Raw genomic sequence first — 16,717 nt, 5'->3', positions numbered from 1 at the left:
GTAATTATTAATAATTCCATTTGTAATTTTTTTTAAATAAAATACTTCTTTTTTGTCAGCTGCATTCATGGAATAACATTCTGACTACGGTCTATGGCGTTATCATTACATTTTATTCTATGTTTGTAATAACTCTGTATTTCATTAGCCATTAAAATCATAGGTATTGATTGACCACAGTTTTCATCACAAGTTATACCTATAAACGTACAATAACAAGTTGATAAACAGCAAAACAGCCCCGGCTCGATAAGCCACGACTTTTACGATCAAAGTTCACTCGTAAAATTTACTACAGTAGCGCCAAATTATTCATACGACGGTTAATATTTGAACTAATTCTAATTCAAACAAAAAGTTCTTAACTGTAGGAAAATAAAAGTTTTTGAGCTGGAATTCATCGAAGTTCACATTTGGTTCGCATGCGACCTTTATAGCTTGCAACCTATCTTCTCTTTGGTAAAAACCATAAAGTATAGACAGAAGTAAAGGACAATAAAAAAACGTCTTGTTCCGTCTGTTTTCCGTACCGATTGACAGATGTCACCATTTCATTCAGTTTTTTTATGTTTATTTCGTGTTAACGATTTCATGGTATAATCTAGTATAATCGTTAAATTACATTTCTCAATCTAGGACACTATATTTCATAGAAAATGAAGATTTATATACAAAGCTGTGTGTAAATAAATTGTTTGTGTGTCTGAATCAAGAACCATCTTCTTGTTTAAGCAAAATGTTTTCGATACAACAGCAAAGATACACGCCCAATCTAGAATGACTATTAGTACATATATTAGATTTAAAAGATACCTAAGCGGACAAATCATTAAACGATTACTTTTGAGCTTAATGCCGTAAAGGTTTTCAATGTATCCTAATGTAGAAGTCAGTGTACTGGACAATTTCTAAGTTGTGTCACGATGGAATACTAAAAGCACAGTGTAATAAAGAGTACTATCGTACAGTATGGCCACTCCCGCTCCCCGCTGAAAGTGCCGCCCACCCCCTCTCGGTTACCTCACCTGTCATATTCCACTCATACAAGCATAGTAAGCGTTCACCTACACGAGCTTAGACTGTGTGCTATGAACGCGCCTCTTTCATATATTTGATCGCCAGTGTCCGAGGTGTGCTAACAGGTCAGTAGTGATTGAATTTTAGATTGTAGTAAAAACTATTGATTTTTGACGACTAATCTTGTAGATTTTTCCTTTATCCTAAAAGTTGTCTGGACGAGATCGCTCTTGTTCAATAAGATTTATATGTAAAGTAAAGTAAAAAATTTATTTCAAAATAAGTCATTTAGTCACATATTTAGTGGATCACACTAGGCAGAGGCTGTCCCGTGACTCCACGGATTTCACATTATTTTGAAAGACCATTATTAAGTTTATGTGCGTTCCATGTATATTTCTGAGGTTGGGTAATACAGAGAATTTGAATTATATTGTTTTCTATTTTAGACGTATGAAGAAACTGAAAAATACACAAGTAATACTTACTAGTCTTGGTACACCACGATGACAACTGAAGACGAAAATATTGAGGATCTCTGTAAGTACCTATCAAATTAAATTATAATTGGATGGTAACTCTGATTTTTTTTAAGCGCCCAAAGCAATATTTATATAATATAAAGTCTTTAATGTTCATATTGAATCAAAATATCAAAACCTCGAATATTTAAAGCTCGATTAAAAAAAAAAACATAATTTGGTCATGTGCAAATCAAAGCTTTTTTTTTCATAAAATACCAACTGCGTACCGTTTGAAGATATTAAAAAATACTCTTACCCAACCATTTCCGCAACATTACGCTCCGTTTTAAATATCGAAAATCCATATTGTAACGGCGGGGCAAAATGCAAATTCCTTTTTAAAATAAATAATCCGCACGCACGTGTTTCCGCAATTTTTTAATATTTTTCCTAAAAAATTGGGAATAAAAGGGAATTTTACACGATGTAAAAGCGGACATTTTATTTATATGCTGTTATTATTTACGAGGCGTTGGGTTGAGGGTCAGCAACGACCTCTATTGTATGGACTAACTTTGAACTCACAGAGACTATCGGGAAATTAGTATCTAGTGTTGTAACCTCTCCATCTGCATATTTAAGGGATAGAGATATTGGTTTTAGAAGATAAATCTCAAATTCCGTGGTAATCCTGGTATTATCTTTACTTAAGTAATACCATATATTTGACATGAAAATCACGTAGAAAAAGCACTGTCGATGTCGTTCATTACTTTTTATAAAACGCATAGAATAGTACATTACGATACAAGTGCGTAAAAAAGGAAGTCGAAACGAGTGGCGATAAATTAAAACACGACCGAAGGGAGTGTTTTAAATCGACACGAGTTACGAATTTCCTTTTCGCACGTACGATGTTTTTCAGTACAGATGAGCCTCTGAAGTTTCGACCTGGCATATAATGAACCACCTCTCGCACTAGTGCGTAAAAAAAAACACCATCTGTACTGAAAATACACATTATCTTTTTGTAATGTAACATTACATTTTTATCATCGTATTTTACTCACTACATCCGAAGAATGACGGATAGAAATTAATCGGATGACGGAGATCGGATGTAGTGCGTAATGTAGGCATACAAATAGTTCTACACAGACGGTCTATCGCGCGTGATTGCGCAATCGCGTATGATTTAAAAGACGACGGGAGGGTAAGGGAAACGCGATTGCGTGCGCTGGATCAGGGCGCATCGATTTTGAATTTCTTTAACGCACGAATTCGTCGCGCAAGATCGAACACGCTCGTGGACTAAATAACGTGGTATGCTATTTTTGGAAAAGGACGGCTAATCATTCTAAAAATGTTAACTTAGAATTTAAATCGCTAGTAGTCGAGATATTTTTGAAGGAATTTCGCGAAATCGAATGGCTGAGATTCAAAAATCGGCTACTATGGATCTTATTTTCACGGAATGTGATCAGATTCGGATCGGACGTCGCGTCGTGCGAAACCCCCTACGCCGCTAAGAGTCTATAAGTTTAAGATCTATGTGTATACTGTTTTAATATCGAATGGCACAGGGACCGTAGCAAGGGTAGGCTGCGACCTTAGCGGGTAGTCAAGGTCAACGATTTGGTACAAAACACTGCTTTGTAAAGCGTTTCAGCCTATTGAGAGGAAGCTGAAATATTTAGGTACAAAATACAGGTAAAATATAGAGGTAGTAGGTAGGTACTTGTATTATGTACAGATTTTAATGGGTTTAAATACCTATATCTCAGGTATATAAGTATAAAGGCGAATTTAATAAAAGATCTAGATTTGTACAAATTATATGTAATTATGTACTACTTCTCGCACTAGTGCGTAAAAACAGCACAGCAAGCAAAAACGTCGTACGATACACGCGCGAAAAGGAAATACGTAACTCGTGTCGATTTAAAACACTCCCTTCGGTCGTGTTTTAATTTATCGCCACTCGTTTCGAACTTCCTTTTTTACGCACTTGTATCGAATGTACTATTTCAGTACAGATGACCCTCCGAAGTTTCGACCTGGCATATAATGAACCACTTCCCGCACTAGTGCGTAAAAAAAACAACATCTGTACTGAAATAGTACATTACGATACTAGTGCGAAAAAAAGGAAGTTCGAAACGAGTGGCGATAAATTAAAACACGACCGAAGGGAGTGTTTTAAATCGACACGAGTTACGAATTTCCTTTTCGCACGTGTATCGTACGACGTTTTTCAGTACAGATGAGCCTCTGAAGTTTCGACCTGATATAATGAACAACTTCTCGCACTAGTGCGTAAAAAAAACACCATCTGTACTGAAAAATTGGTACTAACTATTCTGTTAATAAAACAACATCTGAAAACTAATTTCGACAGACATTTAACATTGAAACTTGCGACGAATAACAAATAATTCATTACATTACAGCAACTTTGTAAACAATCTCATAAATTAGTCTACATTCAAACGCCTTTGTTATTCGCGAATATTTGTCGTCGGTTGGCAAAATAGCAGGCTTTCTGGTAAGCAGTTGCCGTAGCCTATGGACGCCTACAACTATAGGTGTGCCGCGCTGCATACGTGTGGCCGACTGTTTGAAAACCTACAGATACAGTCAGCCAAAAAAGTATTTTTCCATTTTTCGACCTTATGTGTTTCGAGTGGAGTCGAAAAGTGGTAAACCACTTTCTTGGCTGACAGTACACTCGTATTTCGTAACATAGTTTGTATATGTCACTGTAAAAGCCCGAACTTAGTTTTACCGGTAAATCCTAGGTTATACCGATGCCGATTGGTAAAAAGTCCGAAGTGAAAAATATTTGTTGTTTACTTCGGTTTTTTACCGACATTGATTTGGTAAAACCTTTGGTTTTTTATAGAATTTCCCCAAAACATCTGCTTGAATACTGGAAATATAATATGCATATGAGCTTCTAACAAATAGGATTTTTTTTCTTAATTATAAATAGGCTTACTCTTGGCCACAGACTAGCCAAGGCAAAGACGTGGCCTACGATGGAGTGAGCTCGCCCAGAAATGCCTGTTCACCCTTGATTTGAAGGTTGCCGGGTTATATGAGCTCGGAAATATAACCACTGGCAAGGAATTCCACTGCTTAGCAGTGCGCATAAGAAAAGAAGAAAAGCGATTCGTGCAAATTCGCGGAATATCTAAGTACTAAGTAAGGATGGAAACCGGCCGTGCGGCTAAAAGTCCGATGTTAGAATGGGGACGATGGAATAAGCTTGTGTAGCTCTTGAGCACACTCCCCGAAGTGTAACCTGTAAACGACAGACAGATGGAATGGAAATAGAATATGTTAATGTCAAAGTTAAAGTAAGGCTTTTTGAAATATTTGGCCTCCTCAACCATCACAACTAGATTGACTGTAGGTACTATATCCTAAGGTACAATCACCACGAGTAACGGCAGTAAATTATCGTCCAGGAATGCCGGCGATCCAGACGGAACAATTATTTCAAGGAATGCGCCGTGCCAGGAATGCCGCCTATTCTGATAGAATACTTATTTTCATTTCTCTTGTAATGGCATCTTGGAGAAAATATCTATTATATTAAGAGGATACGGTAGCGAAAATGCTAAAATGGAAAGGAGCCCCCCTTTCAACTTGGGAATTTTAGTTAAATATACAAGTGTTATTAACTAGATTTATGGAAAAAAAATTGTCCATTAAGAACAACTCAGTCAAAAGATATTTCAAAAAAATCTTTAAAATCGAGGTTCCGCTCTCGACTCTTTCCTCCTTCAAAACTTAATCAATCGGAACGAAATTTGAGAATCTGAATAACAATGAAATAATCTATGTCGGACCGCTACCAATCTTGAGTATCACGCCTTTTTTTGCGCCACAATGAAAAAGGCCGTTTTTGTAAATTTTTGATTGGCTCTATAGTCTTTAAAAAGAAGAATATCAAAAAAATCAAAACGGTCCGACACAGATAAAAATAATAACAATGTTGTTGAAAAAATCATTGCTCTATCTTTAAAAACCAGGGAGGAAATAGTTGAGAGCGTTTGTATGGAGAATTGACCCCTACCGTATCGTCTAAACCAGTGGCGTTATTTGGCCTACTATAGGCGGTCAACCAAATCTTGGCACAAAATATGGGCTGGGCAGGGGAATTAAACCATCGACCCTACATTTCCAATCAATTACAAACCCTCGACAAAAACGACGGGGTGTTATAAGTTTGACGTCTCTGTTTGTTTGGCTGTGTGTGTGTCTGTCTGTGGCATCGTAGCTCCCGAAGGGATGAACCGATTTAGATTCAGTTTGTTTTTGCTTGAAAGCTGAGTTAGTCGCGAGTGTTCTTAGTTATGTTTCATTCAGTGTGTCGGGTTTTTTTTTCAAAATTTTAATTTTGTGGTTAAGTTATTAAGTGTTGGCTCATTGATGACTTGATGAGTACGCCAACGTCATCATGGCTTAGGAAGGCACGTTTCATAAAGACAATAAGCAAGACGACAAAAAAAAACTAATTAGTCCGTCAGTTAGATTATCAAAGAACGAATTTTAGACGCGTATTTTTTTTTCTCGTAAACGAAATATGACGAACGGTACAGTGCGTTGAAGTTTCGCGTGACGTCACGCCTAGGTATATTTTTTAATTAGAAGTGACGTCACAAGCCCCATTGATTGCAACATTGATGATGCTCTAAGTATATCTTTGTATTTTTCATTAATTGGAAAAAGCGAAAAATATGTGTTCAGTATTGTTGGACGATCTAACTGACGGACTAAACAGAATGCCTATGCCTATGAATGTTATCCCTATTGGCCGGTGAGGGCGGTGAGCCCTCCTTTTTTCAAATTTGCCGCCATTTTTACAAGCTTCTTTTCAACTTGCCTTGTCAGATGTTAGTGTACGTCAAAACGTAGAAGCTAAATTTGACCCACTTCCCGGTTTCCGATTGAGCTGAAATTTTGCACACATATGTAAATCACGTGATAATGCAATATTATGGTATTATGGAGCTGATCTGATGATGGAGCAGAATGGTGGTCATAGGAACTCTGTTATGAAACGTCGTATCCCCATCAAGGAAGGGGTTTTTAGAAACGTCTCGGAGAGCAGTAGATGACTGTTGAAAGTACAGTTGGCGATAAAAGCTTGTGTGAAAAATTTAATTTTTGCAAAAATACTAATCTAGTACCAAGATTTGGTTAATCATCTAGATTTAACTACATCAAGTTCGAATCGGTCCCGATGGTCGTTGTAAAGGTATACACAGTGTAATATAAGGAACCAGAAAGATTTTAACCAAGCGTCACCGAGGCCAAAAGAATGAAAAAAAAATGTTGGCATTTTATAATTCTAGTATACTCGTACAATGCCCATTAGAAAGTGACTTTTTAAACAAGGTTAAATATTTTATCTACCGTGATACACGTGCGCGTATTCGAGTTTATTGATGACATGTCCTTTACGAGTTTCCCGATATTATTCGCCACGTCCATACTAAAGTAGTCAAGTTTCTTTGGCTATTCATAAAGCCTATTCTATCCACAATGAAAAATGAAAATGAAAATGATAACAATCCATAACACTTCTATTTCAAAATATAGCTCTTAGCTTACCGGCGTAACTTTAAAATGCTTATATGGAATTTGACAGATGACAGCCCATTAAGCGCGTTTTCACATTATCCGATCCGATATCGGATGTCGGACCGATGCCATCTTGGATTTTTTCCATTAAAATCTTTCCGAAATCCGATATCGGACTGAATAATGTGAAAACGGACTAACGCTGAGTTAAGTGGTTGGTGCAAGTGGGCCTTACCGGGATTCGAACCCGGGACCGCGGTTTAGCAGGCAGGGTCGCTATCACTACGCACTAGGCCAGAACGGTCGTGAAATCTCTTAAAGATCTTTATGAATAGCCAGAACACCGTCGTCACCGTGTAATAGGCTGACTAATTTATGATTGTTTACGAAGAAAAATACTCGTAATGAATATTTCTTACCTTTGTTACTTTTTTCGGCCGTAGTTTTTGTTCTATGACCAAAGAGCGGAATTCTTCATAGCAAAAATCAAACTGTCAAAGGGATTGACCTAACTGTTTTATCAACTTATCGATGTTACGGAATAATATCGCGTTAGGTATCCATAATCAACTTAAAAGATTATTCTGTAACATTTGACATTTTTGATATTATAAGCAACTTGCATCTCCATATTAAAGTAAATCATGTCAGCGTTACATATGTCATTTATGTCACTTGAGTATTCATGAGTGATTTCCGTGCCGTGTTACTATAAAATGGTTAATAATCCTAAAAGAAAAACAATAAAAAAATGGATACAGAAAGTTTCTTCTCTTAGTTTCAAAGAAGATTCTTCCACAATATATTGCTCTAAACTAAATGTTTAACCGTTAATTTGTTTGTATAATCCAAAATCCTGATTTCATTACTGTGTGCCGAATTTTTCAACTTAAAAGTCTGGCAACTAGGATTTATGACCAATTTTTCTCAGGCAACCTTATACTACTTTATTTGTTATTAAGTTGGCCTCATTTTAAGACTAGCCCGGATTGGTTAACAAAAGGGTGCAATGACTACCATCAACTTACCTGTTTGACAGCGGCTGCCAGGTCTTAGGGACCAAAAAAAGGTAGGCAACTGAGGTGCTGCATAATGTGTATCGTCGCTGCGCGTGCAAAATTCGCTTTGTGATTTTTAACGATTTTTCGTTTTCAATGCCATTTTAAACCTTATTTCTAAACACATACCTATGCTCCAAAAACAGCGTCGAGCTCATTTCAGTATTACAGGTTTTATCAAAAGTAGGTATGTGATGCCCATACATTGAATGTTCCTCCTATAATCGCTAACTGCAATAAATCACATAACTACATTATCTTCTTATAACAGCAGTTTTGGAATTGCGCCTGCTATGTGAATTATGACACATAGCTATATTTTCGGAAATATTGTATAAAAAGATGTGTTAGATGTTTGTGCCCGATTTGTACAATCTCATACACAGCGATAATTTTGTACTATTTGTAGAAATCGTGAATGTTTCCAGATCGTGTGTTTTGCGTCACATAGCAGGCTTTTCTTATAAAAATCTAGCCTACTTTCTTAAAACTTGTTTAAATGGTGTAAGGGTTTTGTTACGATATTTAATTTTATGGGGGGTTTCCTTTAGCTAACGCCAAAATAAAAAAAAATCAAACAACAGTTGAAGAGGAACCAGGTATTTATTGAATTCAGGAAAAAAAATCTAAATTGTTTATGCTAATTTGTTATCCTAGATACACGGTAACAATTGTTTGCCGAGGGCTAGCTCACGAGAACAATAATGTTGAGTTTATATTTTAAGGGAACAAACGTGGGTCAGCGAGCTCTAAATTATCATTACTGGTAGAAACGGATACAGCGGTCAATATATATTAAGGTAGTTACACGGAAGGGCGCCAGAACCGAAAGGCCGGTTCATTCAGTCAATAAGTAAACGTGGAAAGATCTGACCTCGAAACACCACAACTGCCACGTCAGCAGCCTTGGGGTGAAACGTCGGGAGTAGGTAGAACAGCAGCAATCTGCTGCCCACAAGTTACCGGGATACCAGGGGAACCTCTCGCGGCCGGCGCGAGGTTTAGGCGACGCGGCGTGAACCCTGGAATGGTTATACCAGTCTGTAAGTAAAATTCCTAAAAATGGTGCCCGTAAGGGGGGTTTATACCGCCCGCAGGACACGGGGGCTACCTTGGAATTTAAATTTCGAACGACAACGCGTTCCGTGAAACGACCTACTGCTAATTTGGAAGATATACATAACCTACGGAACAAGTTGGCTTCCAACAAGGTTTAAAAAATGTATGACTTACCGTTGATGGAGAAAGGGCCAGCAGAGGGCAAAATTGCACCTATTTCGACATCCGGGCACGCTGGGCGTCGCCTATCACCATCAGAACATGGTTTTATTCACGTCCGATTCCGGGGCTGGAAAATATGCAACGCTTCGTTAGAAACTAACCAACTAAAAAGAAATACACAACCGAATCACTATTGAAACTCACTCAAACGGGCGATTGCGCCCGATTTTGGCCTGGGCCAACGATATCCCTTCATCTCTCTCTCCGGCAAAAAGAAATCCCATCTCATTCGCCATTTTGGACGGGACTAGTGTTGCCAAGCCTAAATCGGCTCGCACCGCAAACAGCCGGCTCCGGACGTTCAATGGAAATTAAGTCAACAATAAAATATAATACTAAACTCTTCGCGATTAACGCGGAGCTTAAAAAAAAACCCATAATTAAGTCTGGTTACGAATAAAAGGAAGGAAGGCAAACGCCCGATGACGATTTACTTCTATTTTTCAATATGGCAACTATGATCCACGTAAGTCCATAGAGGAATACAAGAGTGCAGCTATCCCACGCTAGATGGCGCAAGAAACCGATCAGGATCAGACAGCTCACGGTCGATGACTTCCTGCCGATTTCCGACAGAGGGCGGTAGAAGGCGTAACCTACGCCTTGCATTCTTAAATTTATTACTTTATTAAGGAGAATGAAATTTTATTGTTACAGTTTGTAGTCAAGTATAACCTCTATAAATGAGACAGAGAGTGTAGTTTCCCTTTTTATTGAGACTATGTCTGAAAGTACTCACTCTGACCGAATAGTTATTTTTTAATATTTGCAAAATGTTGGCTTTTCAGGAGAGAGGTTTAAAAATTTCGCGAGTGAATTTTTGAGGATAACTTTTTAGTGTTTCAAGCAATGTCCCCAAAATTTTGCGTGAGTATTTTTGTAAATGCAAGTAATTATATGCGCTTAACTCTGTCTTATTTAATGCATTATTTTTGAAAATAGTACGGCGGATGTGCACATACGGCATTATTTTACCAAAGGTCAAGTGACGCGTGTGATGATCCGTCGTTATTTGTAAATATTTTAAAAAACGTCAGAATTACGTTAAATTCATAGCAAAAAATAAATCATTTCAAATTGATTTTTAAGATCAGTCAGATTTGTCAGAAATTTATTAGTGTTTAGTATACTGACAAATTTCGTGTAGGGTTCAGTGCGTGTAAACGTATATTACAAACTATCGAAATACGATAAAGTTATGCTAAGTAACTCAAAAAAACCGGCCAAGTGCGAGTTGGACTCGCGCACCGAGGGTTCCGTACAAACCTGCAAGGTTTACAAAGTTCGTTCATTACGACAATCGAGTCATAATATATATTTTGTAATGTAACTAAAAATTTAAGGTTTTCGGAATTTTTCCTTTATGTGTGCTATAAAACGTTGCTTCATGCCAAATTTCAAGATTCTAGGTCGACTGGAAGTACCCTTTAGGTTTTGATTCCCTTGCGAGTACTTGCGAGTTTCAAAATATGCAGCTTAAATTGCTGTTTCTTTTGATTGCGTTGACATAGAAGTTTGATTTTGTTACAGCTTAAAGGTATTATAGACCTGAGTATTTGGTATGAATTTCAATTTAATACCTCTACGCGTTTATGAGGAAATGGGTAGTAAGGTTAAAATTATTAAAAAAAATATATTATGTGATGTAACTAAAAATTTATGGTTTTCGTAATTTTTCCTTTATCTATGCTATAAGACGTTGCTTCGTACCAAATTTCAAGATTCTGAGTTCACGGGAAGCACCCTGTAGGTTTTGATTCCCTTGCAAGTGTCGAAAATTTGCGGCATAAACGGCTCTATCTTTTGATTGCGTTGGCTTAGAAGTTTGATTTTTTCACAGCTTCAAGGGACAGTAGACCTGAGTAATTGATATAAATTTCAGCTTCATACCTCCACGCGTTCCTGAGAAAAAGGGTCTTGACAGACGGACGGACGGACAGACGGACAACAAAGTGATCCTATAAGGGTTCCGTTTTTTCCTTTTGAGGTACGGAACCCTAAAAATAGCAAGTGATTTAACATTGCATTGGTAAGACATCGTTTTGTATGAAATTTTGTGTGATAAGATCTATCTATCCTTTCTGGAAACATTTTAAAATAAATAAATGAAAATAAAATGTTTAATAAATGAAAAAAAGCTGACTTGAGAAATCACACAAAGTTTTGAGTGACAAAGATTGTTTATCGTTTTCGGATCAAAAAAGAAAAATGGAACCCTTATACAATTATATACTTTCTTGTCAATCCGTTTATCAATTTGACAATATTCTTTATATTTTTATATTAAAGGAAAAAAATGGAAAAATTTACGCTTCCGGCGGGACTTGAACCCGCATCATTTGCAATCCGTGCAAGGCTCTTAACCAATTGAGCTACGGAAGCCGCGCCGGACATCGCAAATCTTTCCATGCCTTTCCTTATGTACACATTGTGAAGAAAGTATACTCTATACTATAGAGAAGAAAGTATACTCTATACTATAGAGTATACTTTCTACTGGAGTTTGTTTCATTTGGTAAACACGTCGGCGAAATTAGTTAAAAATATTAATTTTTCAAAGATTTTTAAAAAATAATCTTGACCATTTTTATTGAGGTTGCCATAGTAAGACATGTTCAGAAACTTATTTTATTTAATAAAATATTATTTTCATCTGGTTAACACGTCGGTGAAGATCGAGCTTAAGTACGGATCTTAGACTATTATAAATGTTTTTAATATTTGATTTTTGATACATATTATGTTTAATAACGATGGCGAGTAATGTTCCTAATGTTACTATCATTTAGTGGATAACTATAGCTTTGGTTCTTTTTTCATGTTCTACGGTTCATGAGCTACTGTTATTTTGTCCTTTATTGCAAAAGAATTATATTTTTTATAAAGTGTATTTACCTCTTTTTTTGTAGAGTTCCTTCAAATCATTAAATGCCGAATTAGGTTTCATTATCCGGTGAATTACGGGACAACTTTACTTTGTTTATTCGGTAAATATTCGGCAATTGAACCGAACTATTCGGCCGAATACGAACATTGAAAAACTTGCCGAATATGCCGAATACCGAATATTTACCGAATATTCAGCCCATCTCTAATTTATTTATAATAAAAAACAAAATTAGTACACACTTAATTACCACGATTCAATATAAGTTTTTAATATAATATTCGAAACTTGCCGCTAAAATAAACCCAATAAACTATCTCGCAATATAAAACGCAAACATTTTCATATTTTCGTTCGAAAATATAGTTTCCAGTAACTTGGATGTAATAAAGCGATGCGTTTAAGTTCATAAAACCGGTACAGACTACCATCAATAGATTCAACAAGTAATTTATTTATTTATTTAAACTTTATTGCACAATTAAAAAAGTACAAATGGCGGACTTAATGCTAGCAGGCATTCTCTGCCAGTCAACCATGGGCTAAACCGAGAGATCGTAACTTCTCCTAAAGAAAAGTAGAAAAAATAGGGTACGTAGCCGAATGGCACAAACGCTCACGAAACGAAACGCTCGTAGATATCTATCTCTATCACTCTTGCATATTGGCGCGACGGAGCCAGACTACCTTTCGCGGCGTTTCGTTTTCGTTTCGCGGCGCAGAAATGCCATTTGGCTACGGCACCAGGTGACAGTTCCGAGAGGTTACGTTGCACGTTGTCAAAATATGAGTTTCGTTGCGTTTGCATAACGGTGCTCTTGCACGGGCAACACAATTGCCAGCAATTCACATACGAGACCATTTCTTTTTTTTTGCCATTTTTTTATTTTGATTTTTTTAGGGAATTTTAGGTCAAATTGTACTCAGAATCACGAGTACTTTCAATCTCACTGGGAGACAAAAAGTGTCCCAGAATTTCCATACATTTTTGTTACTTTCCTCTTTTGTTACCCCACACAATATGTACGGAAATGGTAACAAAATAAGAAAAAATCGTATGGGACAATTTTTTTAACTACTAGGATTGAAAAAACTAGTGATTCTGAGTAAAAAAAAACACAATTTTTTTCAAAAATATCACATTTCATAAAAGTGGCGAAAAAAAAAAAATGCTCATACCATTGCTGCGTTTGTTCAATAGTCACCAACTATGGAGCAAACGCGGCAATGGTATGTGGATTTCTGGCAATTGTGTTGCCCGTGTATACCAGCCTTAAGAGATTGGCATGTTTGAACTCTTCAACTCTGTCTTCATGTGTGATGCTCAAGAATTCATCACCCCTAAGTATCTTCCCGTGGGTGTCGTAGAAGTTGACTGTAGGTAATGGCCGATAGAGCAATTGTGATGTCAATCTGTCACTTTGATATCACAATTTAGTACACTCTACCTTTCATTGCTGTGTGGCACTGAAAATTACGCAATTGGGCCATTTTTTTTTAAAGTTATCCACCCCACTTTTTTTGTAACATGGGTATTTTTTTACGCGATTCATACTCAGAATGCTCAGGATGCGATTCATATTTTTTTACGCGAGGTCTTTCGATCCTGACACGAGAAAAAAAAACCGGCCAAGAGCGTGTCGGGCCACGCTCAGTGTAGGGTTCCGTAGTTTTCCGTATTTTTCTCAAAAACTACTGAACTTATCAAGTTCTAATTAATTTTCCTAGAAAGTCTTTATAAAGTTCTACTTTTGTGTTTTTTTTTCATATTTTTTAAACATATGGTTCAAAAGTTAGAGGGGGGGGGGACGCACTTTTTTTCCTTTAGGAGCGATTATTTCCGAAAATATTAATATTATCAAAAAACGATCTTAGTAAACCCTTATTCATTTTTAAATACCTATCCAACAATATATCACACATTGGGGTTGGAATGAAAAAAAAAAATCAGCCCCCACTTTACATGTAGGGGGAGTACCCTAATAAAACATTTTTTTCCATTTTTTATTTGTGAACTTTGTTGGCGTGATTGATATACATATTGGTACCAAATTTCAGCTTTCTAGTGCTAACGGTTACTGAGATTATCCGCGGACGGACGGACGGACGGACAGACAGACATGGCGAAACTATAAGGGTTCCTAGTTGACTACGGAACCCTAAAAATGTCCCAAGATTTCCATTACCATCATAGAAAATGTAAGAAAAAATGGTAACGGAATGGGACAAAAACCTTGGGACACTTTTTTTCTCCCATTAGGATTGAGAACTAAACATTTCCAAATCCAAAAAAAGTGGGAGGACCACTTTGAAAAAAAAAATGGTCCAGTTACAACACGTCTACCCCTTATGGGAAATATAGGCGTGAGTTTACGCTTAAGTATATATTATATTTGCAAAGCTATCTAGCGAGTAAGCGATCTGTGTTGCCAGCGAATCGCGGTCATAATTAAAAAGTTGCCAGCCCCAACTTCCAGGGGCGTTTCTCTATTTTTATTCCCGGGCTGTTTACGCGCTTTTCCGAAAGCTATCATTGCCGTGAAAGTTTCGCTTTGGGCGTAATTCGAGTTTTAAATCGAATGTAGCTCGTTAATGACTTGTCGACTGTCGTGTGATGGCATTAAAAGTTGGTAATAGTTGGGAAACGTACGGAGACGGATTTTTAATCTTTTCTCTCAAACATGGTATGAAATATTGATGTTATGTCCCTTATAACAGTAGAGTGTTCCTTAAGTGTGGCTAGGACAAGAGGTCGTTAATGGATTTTCATACAAATCTCACAGGCCGGCAAAGTCCTCTTTTTAAGTTTTTAATCCACGACGCAAAAATGACGGGGTGTTATAAATTTGACGTATCTGTCTGTCTGTTTGTCTGTCTGTCTGTGTGTGTGTGTCTGTCTGTGACATCGTAGCTCCTGAACGGATGAACCGATTTAGATTTAGTTTGTTTTTGTCTGAAAGCTGAGTTAGTCGGGAATGTTCTTATTTAGCCATGTTTCATGAAAATCTGTCTACTATGTCGCGGTCGGGGGTTTTTTCAAAATGGTAATTTTGTGGTTAGGTTATTAAATATCAAGTTACAGATATTTGTGAATATCTAGGTATAACGATATTATCGTAAACATTTGCGCATTTGGCTGTGTACCTAGGAAATACGAATTGCAAATAAAACAAAATGATGGTTCGTATGAAACATTACGACCAAAGTTATTGTTACAGTTTTGCTCAAAAAGGAACCGGTAACCGGCAACGGTTGTTTTCGATAAAAAATAAGAAATTTTTAATCAAGTAAACAAAATAACTACAAAAGTATAGGCAAAGAGGATCGAGTATTATAGAGAGTTACTGTTGAAGTAAAATGTGTAATCACAGTGCATAGACTGCCATCTCTTGACACAGGCTTGAAACTTTTGAACCTCAGTTTTGACAATTTGGCCCATATTCTTAGCTTGATTATGTTTTAAAATTTCAAATATTAATATTAGCGCCATCTAGCTGAGCGTACCCCAAAGGTGTAATGCCATCTAGGCCACCGTACCTTTTTCTGTATGTTACTGAGGTACGTTTTTTTCTTAGACTTTATCTGTCTATACGGAGTTATATATGTCTTTGGTATAGGTAAGCATAGTACCTATTAGTGAAGTAAAGTGTTTCTTTGTCCATTTAATAAAACACAAAAACTATAGTAGAAGCGATAATAATTCGTCTAATCTTCACTCTAAAAAATGAAGACCAACTAAGAGCAGTTTTCTCTTAGTTGACGTTAAGTTAATCACTACAATTACGATCTTATATAATTCAAATAAAGCTGATTACTAAAAACAACAAGGGAATGTATGATTGAACTAATTACTTAGGTGTTTTGTTATTCCTAACCATTGTACACCTTGAATCAATTATTAACTTGTTAGGCATAACTATGTAACATAGGTTGATTCAATCCTTAGTTGAACTTACTAAGGTAATTTAGTTAGCATAATTATTTTTCATGGAATTATTGAACAAGATCTTAATCGATTCAGTTACGTTGCAAAAGTAAGAGCAATCAAAATTACCTTACTTGATTTGTCTAAGATCTTATCAGGCTCGTATGGAATCAAGATGCTTGACTACGACTATCAAATAATTGATAGGAACAACCAAATTTTTTTTAGAGTGTTGACTTTCAACATGATACCAAATTCAATCAAAATGGTTTACGAATATATAAATTTTAGTAGGTCGGTTTTTATTCATCATTAGAGAGCGATTTCAGGTAGCGATTTAAATATTAATATGGATATGACTCGCATAATTTATTATTTTTTCTACACACAAAAAAAATATATCGGAACATAAAAGTAAAACCCTTTTTGGATGCTTTTGTAAATTTCGGGGAAAATTGTGATAATAATAAATAAAATGTTTTTTAATTTTTTA

At 36.4% G+C, this 16,717-nt stretch overlaps 1 long non-coding RNA gene across 1 annotated transcript; it reads right to left on the bottom strand.

Annotated features, from left to right (window-relative positions):
* Positions 1-8,715: 8,715 nt before the first annotated feature.
* On the bottom strand, positions 8,716-10,062 carry LOC125225482. The gene is made up of 2 exons (XR_007176987.1): positions 9,365-10,062; positions 8,716-9,153 (listed from the first exon to the last, which is right to left on the bottom strand). It is a non-coding gene; the product is annotated as an uncharacterized LOC125225482 (long non-coding RNA).
* Positions 10,063-16,717: the final 6,655 nt, after the last annotated feature.

The sequence above is a fragment of the Leguminivora glycinivorella genome, chromosome 4, assembly GCF_023078275.1.
Source record: "Leguminivora glycinivorella isolate SPB_JAAS2020 chromosome 4, LegGlyc_1.1, whole genome shotgun sequence".
In the NCBI taxonomy this organism is placed as follows: domain Eukaryota; kingdom Metazoa; phylum Arthropoda; class Insecta; order Lepidoptera; family Tortricidae; genus Leguminivora; species Leguminivora glycinivorella.
This window is presented reverse-complemented; position numbering and strand designations above follow the sequence as displayed.